This window comes from Schistocerca piceifrons, chromosome 2 (genome assembly GCF_021461385.2).
Source record: "Schistocerca piceifrons isolate TAMUIC-IGC-003096 chromosome 2, iqSchPice1.1, whole genome shotgun sequence".
Classification (NCBI taxonomy): domain Eukaryota; kingdom Metazoa; phylum Arthropoda; class Insecta; order Orthoptera; family Acrididae; genus Schistocerca; species Schistocerca piceifrons.
This window is the reverse complement of record NC_060139.1, coordinates 1,126,807,457-1,126,823,992: the sequence shown is the minus strand read 5'-3', so window position 1 is coordinate 1,126,823,992 and position 16,536 is coordinate 1,126,807,457. Positions and strand designations below refer to the sequence as shown.

At 42.0% G+C, this 16,536-nt stretch overlaps 1 pseudogene; it reads right to left on the bottom strand.

Moving 5' to 3' along the window:
* Positions 1 to 16,536, bottom strand: part of LOC124776186 — a 70,785-nt pseudogene that overhangs the window by 14,622 nt on the left and 39,627 nt on the right.

Genomic DNA, 16,536 nt, shown 5'->3' with positions numbered 1-16,536 from the left:
GCCTGACTACAACCTAATGTGAAAAACAATTTGGGACAATCTGACACACAACCGATTCTATGCACCAATCTGTTCCCGTGGATGAGAGATGACTGAATTGAAACAGCAGTTGCACAAAAATAGCCAAGGTGACTTCATCGGAGAGAAAGAGTGCTCATTGTTTTCTAGGATGCAAAAGGGATTTGTATTTTAGATTAGCTTGCAAGACTGAAACAATACCTCACAAATACTATGCAGTATTCTGACTCAACTGGATGAAAAAATATGGAGCCAAGACCCAGGGGGAAAAAAAAAGTTTATCGTCAGTGAAATGCATATGGTCACAAAGGCACTTTCACAATAGGAAAACTGGGAGTTTCAAGTGTGAAGTCTTCAAATATCTATTCCATTCTCCATTTTTTTCACATTCTGCCTTTAGCTTCTTCTTCTTTTCTTTTTGTATGAATGATTCACTTAAGACTACATGCGTCACACCTCAAAACCGTTTTGTGAGTCAACAACTGGATATGTTTTCACTGCTCTGTCTCTTGTAACTCCGTTGGACATGGAGGTAGCAAATGAGGATGTAGGATGTCCATGACATACTGCTGTGCTGTCAGAGTGACCTGAAGTCATATCCGATGCTGCCCCACACGCCCTCTCCCTAGGTCGTTGTCATACTCACTGACAACTGTCATCGTGGGTCTTGCAGAATGTGACTCACTGCTGATCACATGACAGGTGCAGGCGTGAAAGGGTTACAATGTGCTCGGCGTACATTACAGCAATTCTCCCATGAGCTCGTCAGACACGGTCAACCGGAAGCTTGCTGACAAGCACGCCGTCCTTACGTTCCCAAGCAGTCCAACATGGGGCCACTACCACACCTGAATGTCTCACAAATCTGAATATTGCATAATTCAATCAGCCTGGCAAATGGAGACACACAATTAGGCCCCTTCAAATTTTGTTACGTGCTGATAATGCTGACTCACAGAAGTACAGGGCATCTGTGCCCTTCACAGGGATCACTCAACATCTTACACTCTTCACATCTCTTATAGCTCCTACCATTCACGGTAACAATCCGAGACACAAACAAAGCTAATGCAATCTGGTGGCCTTTGTATCCATTTCAGAGAGTTGCGACTCTCATAATTTACCACTGGTATGCACACTCGTGAAACTATGTTGCTTCAGGGACCTTCCCTTTTTTCTCTTCAAGCAGTTTAGTTCTTTGAATCCATTTTTCTTGTAGCTCAGAATAATTATTTTATTGTGTAGCAAACTTACAGACTAGCATTCTGGTCTGAGCTGTCGGAGTTGGCGGTCATGTGTGTGTGAGGTGTGCTTGCTTGTGTGAATGAATGGTGTGTATTTCTATTTCTTTTTCTGATGAAGGTTGTGGCCAAAAGCTTATGTGTAAGTGTCTTAACTGTGCGTGTCTGCATTTTAATGTGCCATCTTTATGGTAATTAGCACTCTATCTTTTCCTACACTGCTGATATTCCAACCTGGAGTTTCCATTGTTTGAACTTACGGTCTACTGTTTTATGTTGCAGTGCACTTCTACAAGTGTAATAATCAAATGTTGCCTTAGGAAAGAGTCACAATAACATCCATGTCTACCGTTTGCTATTTTTTACGAAATAGCATGTCACACTCGAAATTTAACTTAGACAATGAAATAAGTTTGAAGATTTATTGTGTGTAAAAGACACGAGGGCCCACTGTGTGGGAAATGTGTGAAGTTCTGTGCAGAGATGGAGTTATCCACAGACGCGGTAAGTCTGGGGAGCTATATGGGTGTTAAAACATCGCCACCTGCTGGGATGAGGGGCCACTTACTCTGAGGTGGCGCTGTGCCAGCAACGAGCTCGACCCATTGATTAGCACCACAGATGACAATGAGCAACCAGCTGCTTCTCTGTGCAGAGATATAAAATTTATCGATTTTGGACGTCGGGTGACAATCTGTCACATGGAGAACAATGTTTACTCTGGCAATTTTAACACTAATCTAGTGTTCTGCAACATATTAATGTGAAATGTTGTCTATGATGTTGAGGAGTGTAAGTTAAACTGATATCTGAGAATTTGTTGTTTTTGTGGCACTATCTGGAAAATGGCCTCTCTTGCAGCTCCAAGCATAAATGTCAAGTGAAGAAGAATAATTAGCACAGCACACTGGAACCGAGTAGGGATCCGGTTTACTGCTCGGCCACTAAATTAGCATATCGTGAGTACACCAGAAGAGACGCTGTACACACTTGCATATACTACACTCCTGGAAGGGGAAACTTTATTGACACATTCCTGGGGTCAGATACATCACATGATCACACTGACAGAACCACAGGCACATAGACACGGGCAACAGAGCATGCACAATGTCGGCACTAGTACAGTGTATATCCACCTTTCGCAGCAATGCAGGCTGCTATTCTCCCATGGAGACGATCGTAGAGATGCTGGATGTAGTCCTGTGGAACGGCTTGCCATGCCATTTCCACCTGGAGCCTCAGTTGGACCAGCGTTCGTGCTGGACGTGCAGACCGCGTGAGACGACGCTTCATCCAGTCCCAAACATGCTCAATGGGGGACAGATCCGGAGATCTTGCTGGCCAGGGTAGTTGACTTACACCTTCTATAGCACGTTGGGTGGCACGGGATGCATGCGGACGTGCATTGTCCTGTTGGAACAGCAAGTTCCCTTGCCGGTCTAGGAATGGTAGAACGATGGGTTCGATGACGGTTTGGATGTACCGTGCACTATTCAGTGTCCCCTCGACGATCACCAGTGGTGTACGGCCAGTGTAGGAGATCGCTCCCCACACCATGATGCCGGGTGTTGGCCCTGTGTGCCTCGGTCGTATGCAGTCCTGATTGTGGCGCTCACCTGCACGGCGCCAAACACGCATACGACCATCATTGGCACCAAGGCAGAAGCGACTCTCATCGCTGAAGACGACACGTCTCCATTCGTCCCTCCATTCACGCCTGTTGCGACACCACTGGAGGCGGGCTGCACGATGTTGGGGCGTGAGCGGAAGACGGCCTAACGGTGTGCGGGACCGTAGTCCAGCTTCATTGAGACGGTTGCGAATGGTCCTTGCCGATACCCCAGGAGCAACAGTGTCCCTAATTTGCTGGGAAGTGGCGGTGCGGTCCCCTACGGCACTGCGTAGGATCCTACGGTCTTGGCGTGCATCCGTGCGTCGCTGCGGTCCGGTCCCAGGTCGACGGGCACGTGCACCTTCCGTGGACCACTGGCGACAACATCGATGTACTGTGGAGACCTCACGCCCCACGTGTTGAGCAATTCGGCGGTACGTCCACCTGGCCTCCCGCATGCCCACTATACGCCCTCGCTCAAAGTCCGTCAACTGCACAATCGGTTCACGTCCACGCTGTTGCTGCATGCTACCAGTGTTAAAGACTGCGATGGAGCTGCGTATGCCACGGCAAACTGGCTGACACTGACGGCGGCGGTGCACAAATGCTGCACAGCTAGCGCCATTCGACGGCCAACACCGCGGTTCCTGGTGTGTCCGCTGTGCCGTGCATGTGATCATTGCTTGTACAGCCCTCTCGCAGTGTCCGGAGCAAGTATGGTGGGTCTGACACACCGGTGTCAATGTGTTCTTTTTTCCATTTCCAGGAGTGTACATACACAAGTACAAGCATCGATCAAGCTACTGTGAAACTGCACTCTGTGTGACTCATCACTACATCAGAATACTGTAAATGTGGTGATTCCAATTCCTTAAGGTCTCTTCCTGTTTGTTTTCATCAGTTGGATCTTATTTTTCAAGTATGTGGGAATCCAATGAGCTGCCGGTTTGGATACATTCTTTCTGTACGTCCCACAAGTTGGATTCTTTGGAGACACATTGTAACAAGAGTTTTTAGGAATTTGCCTGGAGATTTCACACTGGGTTCTGTGTATGTATTCCATCTTTTATTCTTGGACCTAAGATTTTTACTACAATTTTACATTCTTCTAATTCAGTTTGCTGTTTTCATGTCTTGTGTTGGACAAAGAGTCTCTCTCATGCATAAAGAAATTCTAATTTGATCACTGTTGTACAATGTTAGATTTTAGAGTTCCAGGAAAAATACTTTTAGTTAACTGAGAGACAGTTTGTATTTTCTGAAGTCTGGATTCTATGGCCTTCTTTTCATTATGATGTTCAGTGGTCTTTTTCACCTAACTATTTAAACTCTTTAACACCGAATACTATGTCATTGCCTATATAAGTTCACCCAGTGCCATTTTGGTATCAGCCAAGAATTTTTTCTCCAGGTGAAATTAGTAGTCCAATTTTCCTAGCTTGCTCCCTTAATATTTCAAATTGCTTTAGCACATCAGTGATGTTTTTGTCAATTAGTATTATGTCATCGGTACAGGTTACACAATATAATTCTATCATTAAGTTTACGTTCTAGTCAGTGTAATAGTGCACCTGCTCTTCTCCATTATCTTACAATTTTCTTAGGGGCATAGTTGAATAGCAATGTGATATGCCATCCCATTTTCATATTCTTATGTCTGTCTTAAATTACACTGCTTGAAAAAAAGTGAGACACTCAGAAGGTGGGGAGAAAACAAATTGAAACATACCGAATTTAGAGCGTATGTGATGTTATTTCAGTGATAACAAAACAGAGTCAAATTTATACAGAACTTATCAGTTTGAGCCCACTTATCAATACAGCAATGCACCCTGTCTCGCCTGGACAGTGCGGGAGGGTGTCGTAAAGCTGCTGCATACCCTCCTGAGAAAGGTGATCCACAACTGTTGTAACTGGACATTGCAATCATGGATACAGGCAGTGGGATGGAGTTGACGTCCATGTTGGTCCCATAATGTTCTATTGGGGACAGATATGGGGATTTTGCTGGCCACAGGAGTATATCAACATCACGCAGACAATTTAAAGAGACACATACTACATGTGGACAAGCACTGGCCTGTTGAAAAATAGCACCACAATACTATTACACACTGCTGTACCATCAGAGTTCCCTCGGCCATTACAAGCCGTGACCTGAAGTCATACCCAATGGCTCCCCACACCATGGGACTGCTTTGTGACCCCCCCCCCCCCCCCCAAATGTGGAAGAATGGGACCTCTCCCCATCTCCCCGGGTCACTGTCAAACTTCTCCACGATAGTCATTTGGAGCAGTGCAGGACCGGGACTCATTAGTGAACATAATGTGACGCCATTCATTAGCAGTCCGTACTTCTCGATCATGGCACCACTTCACATGCAGTCATTTGCTTGGGTGTTAATGGCAGCCTATGCGCAGGACGGCAATTCCACAGTCTGGCTGCTCCTAGCTGTATGACACAGCTTGTTGCAAGGAGTCTATTACAGTGAACTCCTGTTTATCCGAAATGATTGGGATGGTGGCCGGTTCCGATAACGAAAATTTAAGATAAATCAAAGTGCCCCTGTTTTCACATGTGAACACTCCAAATTGCATCAATATTGCGAAATACAATCGTAAAACGTGCGTAGGGTATGTAAAACGTTACTGATATGGTTGCAAATAACCCTGCACTTTTTTACTGGAAAAATTGTGTTGACATGTTAAAAAGGCACCAAACTATGATTGAAAACTCAAAGTTTTTAAATGCTGTATAACAAAGCTCGTTTATTTTGCATTCTTACAGAAAAAATCTCCCTTATTTGGCAGCAGGAAAAAACAGGAGTTTTAATTTTATTACCTACTCTTTTGAATAAAAAATAAACTACTGAACAAAATTATGAAACAAATCTAGAGATTACTCAAAGGAACGAAAAGTCTGTCTAGAGGAACTTTCAAGAAAATTAAAAAAAAAAAAAACTTTTTAAGTTATGGACATGGACATTAGAGTTTATTTTCTGGTAACGAAGTCACAAATGTCTTTTTTTTTTGTTTTTTTGCTTGAGAAACTATTGCTGCAACAATACATCTCCAACGTTGAAATCAAACTATTTCAGGATAAATCGTCTCCTCCTGTTGGCCGATGTACTCCAGGGCAGTTTGGATCACTTCGTAACAGAATATGTGAGGAATATTTTTCTCTGATTCATCATCAGAAACATAGACTTCTGACACTTTATGATCGGTCACAATTTGGACGATTTCATCCTCAGGCACATGAAAAAATGCCATTTTCCATCCACTCTTCAATGTCTTCGAAGTGTGTGTCTTTACAACCAGCTTCTCCAGTAAATTCACCAAAATTATGTCAGCTTGAGTTTCGGTGTTGCCTCCTCCTTCCCACCACTTAGGTTGCCTTACGATCTAAGAGTTTTTTCCAAGACCTAACAAGAGGAAGTGGAGGAATTAGACTCCAAGCTTCAGCAATCAATGAATGACACTTAAAACATCGATTTTTTAAGAGCTTCCACAAAATCATCTGCAGCATCAATCACCTAGCATCTTGCGTCTGTAATGTTTTTCCATCGCCTCAAGAATACCTTGGTCCATCGGTTGACATAGAGATGTGACATTTTGTGGGAGAAATACAACTTTGATATCCCCATCTTGCAGATCACCTGGGTGATAAGGAGCATTGTCCACAAGAAGTAGCGCTTTTCGAGGAAGTCCATTTCCTTCCATGTAATTTACTACAGCTGGAACAAACTCTGCCTGGAACCACTCTCTGAAGATGGCACTGTTCATACATGCCTTAAGACTGATTCGTGTACCTGAGTGGCAAACTGGTTGGTTGGTGTCTAAATGCTCTTGGTGTTTTGGATTTGCCAGTTAAAGACACAGTTTATGATTGCCAGTGGCATTACTGCAAGCGAGGACAGTAAATCTTTCTTTGATTTTTTTGTATCCAGAACCCTTTCCTTTTATTTAGAGGCAAGTGTTTTCGTTGGCAGCATTTTGTAATTCAACCTAGTTTCATCACATTTGTAAAGTTGATTGCCAGTATAACCTCCTTTGTCAATGATTGTGTGCAGTTTCTTCTTAAAATCAGCGTAGCAGCTTAATCCCCAGATAATGATTTGGCACTGATGGCAATTTCATGAATGCCATGCCGCTTCTTGAAACGATCCTGCCGGCCATTACTTCCGAGGAATTCTTGCTTCTTTCCTTCAATCAGCTCATCAGCTCATTTTGACAAAGTAGAGGACTTGAAACTGACACACCTTTGGCTCTTATTTATTCGTGCCACAAAAATAATGCCTCTTCTAACTGAGGATGTGCACATTTTCTCATTGTTTTTCAAGATTTCACTGCGTTGCCCAATGCTTGGATGGAACAAAATTTTTCAATTCCTGATCGATTTTTCTTCCGATCAGTAATTGTACTCCTACTCTGCAGCAACTTTTGTGGGTGGCTCACCAGCTTTGATGTACTGACAACAAGTGGAAAGTGTTAGGCAGCGCACTCTAATTGTCAGTTTTGACAGGACTAAGTTGCGCTGCATAGAACAATACTGTATGTACTGTACTTACAAGGAGCTCCAATAGATGGCAGTGGCATGAAACCATGCAATACGAATAAGAAACACACTAGAGCTTCAACCAACACACGCACGAATTGACGATACTTGGACTTTTGACACGCACCAGTGCACTGATTAGCACTAGATTGCCAAAAAACACCAACAAATGCTTGGCTCCAGGTGCATGCAAATTGAAACTTGTCAAGTGTCAATCTAGCTAGCCAAAAGTGTAGCTGCACGAGAGTTTACTGTACTTGTTCTCAGATGGCAGTCACAGACGTGAACAGGTTACAATGTACTCAGTACACTACACAGTGATGCTCCCTTGTAGTGGTCTGATGTAATCAACTGGAACATTGATTATGAGTATGCCCTTACTTTCCAACATCAGGCCACTATCAGATCCAAATACTCCAAAAGTACAGATGCAAGGTTTAACCAGGCGACCAAATGGACATCCACAATGAGGTTTCTTTCAAACTCTCATCAGATAATGCTGTCTCACACCAATATGCAGCACCTTCATATCCTCCAGAGTGATGATTCAACATCTGACGCTATTCGCATCCCTTATATACCACATGATGCTTGCTAAACAGCAATAAAAACAAAGAACACTAATGAATAATGAAGGAAAAGACAGACTCTTACTTACCATAAAGAAGATACCTTAGGCTGCAGATGGGCAGAATTAAAAGACACTTACATAAAGCTTTCAGCCACAGCCTTCACCAGTAAGTAGTAATCTGTCTTTTCCAACATTGTTGATATTCCTACTGGAGTTTCCATTGTTTCAAGGACACTGATGCTTTTCTGTGAGTGTTTCCTTTATGATGTTTTCTGCATTTTAGCTTTTTTTTAAAAAAAGAAAAAAAAAGAAAGAAAGAAAAAAAAAAAAAGATTTGTTGCTGGAAAACTTCTGAGTTACAACAGCCATATATGGTTATCTGGTGGACCTTGCAGAACCAAATTCTAGGGCTGAAATGTATTGTTGACCAATGGGCATTAATCAGACTGAATACTAAATAAAAAATTAAATCCAATTTTACACAAAAACACAGGTTCTATCACTGTTGTTTTTCGTTCTATTTTGCTCTTATGTTTGCTATGACTTGTTAAGCAGAAATTTTCTTTCTATCTATAGAGTTACATTTGCTATAATGTATCTTGCCTGCGTGTTGTTTCTTCTTTCTTCTCACTGCTGCCCCAATCATGGCAAGCAAGTCATCCTCACTGCATTTGCTTCGTATTGCATCTCTGAAACAACAGTTAAAACACCCGTTAAACAGTACCAGGCAATTACCACACAGTGAAATGTTGGTACACTAAAAAGGAAGAAAAACTTTGCAGAAATCTTCAACAGTAATCTTGTAGTCTGCAGTAGGCAACAGCAGGATAACAAACCCACTGGACAAGAATGGGAAAGTCATGATAGAAGTTACTTTTATTTTTATAAATAAACAGGTATCTTACACAAATGCTCAAGAGTATACATAGGATCTTGGGCTGAAGAGGTGGAGCAGAAACAGACATTAGTTTTGTTGAAGAGGGAGTAGCGGAACACAGCATAATTTCTTGCAAAATGAAGACAAATTTATTGATAAACTGTTAATTAATTGCCAAGCTCACTAATGTGACCATTTTACAACAGGTACTTACTGCTTGGAGTATATGTGAATTTTCAGGCTTCCCTGATAGATCTGTTGCAAAAACGCTTTGGGTTCCCCACCAGATAACATTATGCAAGTCCCTCCCTCAATATTTCAGTGACACAACGTTTTGGCATCTTCAGGTGGTGGTGATTTCCACCATCACTGCTGCAAGATGCAACTGGCAATTTCCACGTGACAGCTTTGAAATTTATCATGTGGATGACTATGACCATCATATTTAGAATTCAGAGGATTTCATAGAATACCTGAAGATGCTTAAACTAGAACTTTCAGATCTTTTAGTTAGCTCAAATGTTATATCATTACTTACAAAAGTGCCCCTGCAGCCCTCATTAGAGATTATTAGCAGCAAGTTTGAGAAAGAAATTGTGGTGCTGTTTAAACATGTGCATACCTCATCCTATTTCTTATGTAACACCAACTACTTTGATCAAGTGGACAGTGTTCCCATGGGAAACCCTCTATTTCCCTTAGTAAATATCCAACATTCCTCCTTCTGCCAGAATGCTGAAGAGACATTTGTGGTGTGGCCCACATAATACAGACACTACCTATGTTCCTGCAGCATTTGCACTCACTCCATCTGAATATTCAGTTCACTGTGTAAGTACAATAAGATAGCAGCTTAACATCCCTGGATGTCACGGTTAGAAGAAAAGCTGACAGAACACTGGGGCATAGTCTCTACTGAAAACTGATACACACAGAGTTATATTTGCGGTCCAAAAGTTGCCGTCACCCTGCACAGTGTGGTAGTGTCTTACACTCCCTGGCACATAGAGCACACGTGATCTCAGATACCGACAGTCTGCCTGGTGAACTGTAACACCTAAGAACAGTGTTCCAGCAGAATGTTTATTCTTGTAAACAGATCTGAAATGTGTTCTGAGCAAAGCAAGTTCAGTGTAGGGATGTAAATGAAGATACTTAGACAAGCACTGCAAATGGCTTTCTTGCCATATTTCAGTGGCATGTTTTCAAAAATAGGAAGAATCGCTAAGAGAAACAGAATCAAGTGTGTTTCTCATCTACCAGCAAAACTAAGGAATTGCTTGGGTTCAGTTAAAGACAATCTTGACCTTAGAAAACACAGATCATATATAAGATCTGATGCCATTATGGGAAATCTTATATAGGGCAGACACCTCACATTGTGCAAGAACACTGTGTTCAACAGCGCTGACAAAAATGCCACCCAGTAAATTAGTGGTAGCAGAGCACTGCCTGAATACAGGGCACCACACGTTTCCCAAGAGGACTGAAATTTTATCCTCAGCATCATCACTCTAGGATTGTGTTTTTAAGAATGAGGCATGTATCCATACGGTGGGCAATCTTACCAACAGGAATATGGAATTTTGACTAAGCACTGCCCAGAATCCAGCACTGACTGCCATGAAATTAAAACAGTAGAAACCAGATCCTCCGATGTATGACCTGATGCAGCACCTTGCAGAGAGTTAATTCAGCTTTTAACCACACGAGTGTCCAGAAGTGCAGTCATTGCCCACAATACATAAGCAGAAGGCTACTATGAATGGAATTTCCATCCAACTGGGAGTGCCTGTCCACACATTCGTACTCCTGCTTCTAGCCTGACAAATTTCAATTCTGCTGTGCGAATATCACCAGTCACATCTTGCAGCAGTGATGACAGGACCCACCACTACCTGAAGATGACAAACAGTTGTGTTGGTGAAATATTGTGAGGCTTGCACAAAGTTATTCAGTGGCAAATCTGAGAAGATTTGTATACATTATTTTTCTGTGATGCAGGTAATGTGCAGCAAAATGTGATAACTTTCTGCATTTGCCTTTTTGTACATTTCAAAATACCCCAAAAATTGGTGAGAAACACTGAACATATGACGTAACCAGATGACATACCCCACAGCATGTGCAGCAGTTGGGGCTGAGTGTAAAGGAATGATTGAGCAGTGCAATACTTTCATTTGAGCAAACAGAGCAAATTTCGAAAACATTTTGTAAATATGATCTGTTGTAAATGTAGATGTTACAAAATTATTGTCCCTGCTGTAATCAAGCAAAAGCAGTTCTGATTTTGTGTTTTTTGCTTCTGTCCCTTCTCTTTTTGTTTACAGACATTAGTTAGTAAAGAAACCATAGGTCATTTAATGGCAATGATGCTATTCTGAAGTTTATACTCATCTACTTGTTATGCAATATGGTAGGTTTTCATTTTACTGTACTTTGCAAGAAATCAAGGAAACTGCAAGGCCGGTAAATAAAATAATAAACTTCAATATAAATACATAATTGTTTAACACAATGAAAAAATACTGCCTGCCAGATGCAAGACTCAAATCCTGAACACCATCATTAAAGTCGCACACGTGTGTCCGTAGCCACAATGATATGAATACTTGACTTGGGTTGGGATGATCAAGTGTGACAGGCCGAGAGGCTCAACCACTGCAAGCATGGCAAGGTACATCATCTGGTGACATTTGTCATTCGCTTTTGACACATTTCCCAACATTTGTATCGTATCCAACATTTGTGATCCCATGTGTCTTGTATTAAATTACTTGTCTCAGGGTCATATACAGTGCTTTGGAGGTTTTTAAATGATAATACGCACCACCCTGTCTGTGTGTGTGTGTGTGTGTGTGTGTGTGTGTGTGTGTGTGTGTGTGTGTGTGTGTGTGTGTGTGTGTGTGTGTGTGTTTATATATATGAAACAAATGCTAACAAAGAGATAGAGAGCCTGCCAGTACTTACCTCAGCTCAGTACATCCGATAGATACACAAAACAGAACAGAAAATTGACGTATCCTAGCTTTCGGAACTTTGTTCCTTCATCAGGAAGGAGAGAGGGGAAAAAAGGGGAAGAAGGGAAAGTGGATTCAGTTATTCACAACCCAGGTTATGAAGCAACAGGGGAAAGGTAAACAGGGAGGGTAGCAAAGATGGAGGCATGGATGTCAGAGGGAAGCCAAAGATATTCTACTGTAATTACTGTGCCAGCTTCAAACCAAGGAGGATGAATACAGAAGTAAAGAGGCACATAGTATAAAGATAAACGCACCTATGTAGGATGAAAAGATGCATGAATGGCTAAAGAGGAAAGGGAAAGAGGAGAAGACTAAAGAGTAAATGGGAGTGAGGTTGGTTAACATATGTTCAGTCCAGGGGGATGGCGGGATGAAAGGATGTGTTGGAGTGCAAGTTCCCATCTCTGCAGTTCCGAGGTACTGGTGTTGGGTGGAAGAAGCCAAATGGCACATATGGTGTAGCAGGTTCCTAGGTCCCTAGAATTATGCTGGAGGGCATGCTCCGCTACTGGGTATTGGACATCTCCTAGGTGGACAGTTCGTCTGTGCCCATTCACGCGCTCAGCCAGTTTAGTTGTCGTCATACCAAAGTAAAAGGCTGTGCAGTGCAGGCATGTCAGCTGATAAATGACATGTTGTCTCACATGTGGCCCTGCCTTGAGTTGTGTATGTTATACCAGTAGCGGGGCAGGAGTAGTTGGTTGTGGGGGGATGCATGGGGCAGGTTTTGCATCGGGGTCGGTTACAGGGGTAGGAACCGCTGGGTAGAGAAGGTGGTCTGGGAATATTGTAGGGTTTGACAAGGATGTTACGGAGGTTAGGGGGTCGGCAAAAGGCAACTCTGGGTGGTGTGGGGAGAATATTGTCAAGGGATGATCTCACTTCAGGGCTTGACTTGAGAAATTCATATCCGTGGCAGAGTAATTAGTTGACTTATTCGAGGCCAGGATAATATTGGGTGAAAAGGGGGATGCTTCTGTGTGGTCTGGGGGTAGTAACATTGTTGTTGGGTGGGGAGGAATGTACTGCTTGGGAGATCTGTTTGTGGACAAGGTCTGCAGGATAGTTGTGGGAGAGGAATGCACTGATATATAATATAATAGAGGGAAACATTCCAAATGGGAAAAACATATCTAAAAACAAAGATGATGTAACTTACCAAACGAAACCGTTGGTATGTTGATAGACACACAAACAAACACACACACAAAATTCAAGCTTTCGCAACCCACAGTTGCTTCATCAGGAAAGAGGGAAGGAGAGGGAAAGACGAAAGGATGTGGGTTTTAAGGGAGAGGGTAAGGAGTCATTCCAACCCTGGGAGTGGAAAGACTCACCTTAGGGGGGAAAAAGGACAGGTATACACTCACGCGCGCGCGCACACACACACACACACACACACACACACACACACACACACACACACACACACACACATATATTCATCCGCACATATACAGACACAAGCAGGGTATATGTGCAGATGGATATGTGTGTGTGTGTGTGTGTGTGTGTGTGTGTGTGTGTGTGTGTGTGTGTGGCATACTGATCTGAACTATGCAGCCTTCAAATGGAAGTTTTTTGATCGCTCCTTATTTTTCACCCTGCCACCTTGGCAATATGTACCGCAAATCATCAGACAGACGACCTTCCTGCATGCTTCGAGCATCCCCTGGTGCTGTTCCGAACCAATGCTAATCTTTGTAACTGTGACGAGCAGTGTGCAGATTGCATCTTTGTATCCCACAAAGAGGTGACAGTTCCCAGTGGCATGAATGGTTACTGTTTATTGACTATCACTGAGTTGGTGAGTCATTTGCTAAATCAGATCTTCTGAAGGAAGATTTAACAGAAAGAGCACATCCAGGAAAGGATGAAAGCATGTCTAATTAACTGGAACACAAAATTAATAATTAGTGGTGACAAAGATCCTCTGCAATAAAAAATAATGTCCACTTACTTCATGTATTAGTCTTCAAGTGACAGAATATATGTAACTGTGTCCTTATTTACACTGATTAAACAATGTAAATTCCAGGTAGGAATATCAACAGTGCAGGGAAAGATAGATCAGTATTTACCGTAAAGAAAACAAAGTTGCACACAGGCACAACACACAAGCAAGCACACTGCGCGCGCACGCACGCACGCACGCACACACAGAGAAAAAAAAACTGCCAAGTCCAGCAGCTAGGGGCAAGCTGCTGGAGTTGGCAGTCATATGTGTGTGACATGTGCTTGCCTGTGTGTATGAAAGTGTGTGTTTCTCTGTATCTCTTTTGCTGATAAAGGCTGTGGCCGAAACCTTTGTGTAAGTGCCTTTTTAATTGTGCCTGTCTACAATGTAACATGTCTCCTCTACAGTAAGCAGCACTCTACCTTTTAATATATTTTTCATTTACACAGATGTAATTAACAAATCAGAGTCTATTTATTCCAGAGAAGTGACAGTTTGTTCATGACAGTTCAGCACAAATCTGATTTTTTATATACAGCAAGGCTACCTATAAATTATTCTGTGTGCCAGTGTTCATGCTGACTATAGGGATTCACACTGATCATGTGTAATTTGACATCTGGTCCTGTAAACTTACTTCTGCTCAACGTGAAAAATTCTCCAATCCACGTTTTGTAATTAACCTTAACATATCAAATAATGCACCCTTCAATATAACTGCTTATTGTCCACTTCCCATCACTCTATTCCCAATGTCAACCCAGCTGACCTCTACTTCTAATCCAAAAACCATGGTTGACTCAATGTTTGCTATTGCAAGCTATTGCAACACAAAAGTGCCAGAGGCACCAGTAATGATATATAATTAAAAATACTAGAAAGTAAGGCTCACCGGTTAGTTCATGCTAAGACAAACACTACAAGTGTCTAAGACACTGCGCTCTCACACAAGTACGAGGTCTGAATACATTCCAGTTACGATACACTAAACTATTTCATTCACGGTGGCAATATACATACTCTCTCCCCAATAAACAGAATAGTTATAACTCAATTGTTCACAAGTGTATATTATGACTCTTGCCACAGCTATGCAGTCAGTATGCCACAGGCGTGCCATAGAAAGGGATCAGGTTCAATTCCTTGTAGAGCCGGGAAATTCTGCTCGGTGGACAGACTGGAATAGGGTACACTCTGCTTGTAGTTCCAGCTGAGGAGCTACTCAAGTGAGAAGTAGTGTCTTCAACTTCTGGAAGTTGATAACAGCCTGGAGAGTTGTATACTGACCCCCTAACTCTCCATAGATATATAGTAGAGGACATCTCTCGAAGAGCATTGCGTGGTCTTCTGGGCCCAATGCAGAGTTCCTTTATCAATGTATATTGTATATCACCACTTGTACACACTCATCAGCACAGTACCATGTTGTCTCTTCACGTGGCAAATTTTTATTCCCTTGTTTCCAGATCAACATTTTTCCTCTTCTCATTACTTGCACCACACATATTCCACACAGTTTATGCTCACTCCTTCAATGATACTGCCCATCCTTCTCTAGTGTGCGAGTTGTCCCTGCTTTCCTGCGTGTTTGTTGGTTTAAACACCCTTGTTTCAAAAGAGAGTGACAGCTTAGATACAGTCTTGTCAACATTTTGTATTTTTATTTAGCAATTATTGTTTGAGCCTTATAGGCGAATGTCACAAGATATTGTCAACCACTGCATTCACTAGATTGGAATGGGGTTCATGGTAACTTATCAATTCATTTTTTAAGTTGCTGTTATCTTTTTCATCCTATCTTGGACTAGCTTTTCCATACTCCCACTCTATTTTACGTAGTCAAACAGTTATCTGCCCTTGCAAACTTGCTCCTTTACCACCAAGTTAACTAATACTGGGCAGCCTAACAGAAGTTCCAATATCCAGTCTTTCACCACAATTCACCTACACACACTTTTCACTCACTGATTTTCTTTTTTCAATGTCATAAATATTTTGCTTTCACAGACTGCTGTGCTTTGAACATAAAATTGTAGGAACATCTGCCTCACATGTCAGTTTTTTTTTTATTTATTAAAGAATATGCTCCTTGCTTATCCCTATCTGCTTCTGATACATTTCCATTCTCACTTTTATTTTGTTTTGATCCATTTCTTTTTTCTTTGATAGACAAGTCAAACAACAATGGCAATATGTTGCAGCCCCCTGTGTTTCACCCTACTTACTACGAACTTACTTTTCTTAGCTTCCAATTTCATTAGTCATTTGGTTTCTAAGATACTTAAATTAATTGTCTGACCCTATATTTTTATATCTTATTTTACCTTCGGTTGATAAAGGATTTCTGTTATGCTCACAAAGAGAGAGCTGATTCTTCCCACCCCCCACCCCCCTTACCATGTCCTGAAACAAACTTATCGCTAAGTATCTTGCAGTTTTTTTCCTATTATCAATCTCTTAGTCTAGTCATCAATTTAAAAGTGTCAGTTGTTGGTCCCATTGTCTAATAATTTGTACATTTATACACATGAAGTTCCAATTTTTATTTGGAACATATAGACTCTGATAATCATGAATCACAGTTCAAATGGCTCTGGGCACTATGGGACTTAACATCTGAGCCAAGGCAGGATTCAAACCTGCGACCGTAGCAGTCGCGCGGTTCTGGACTGAAGC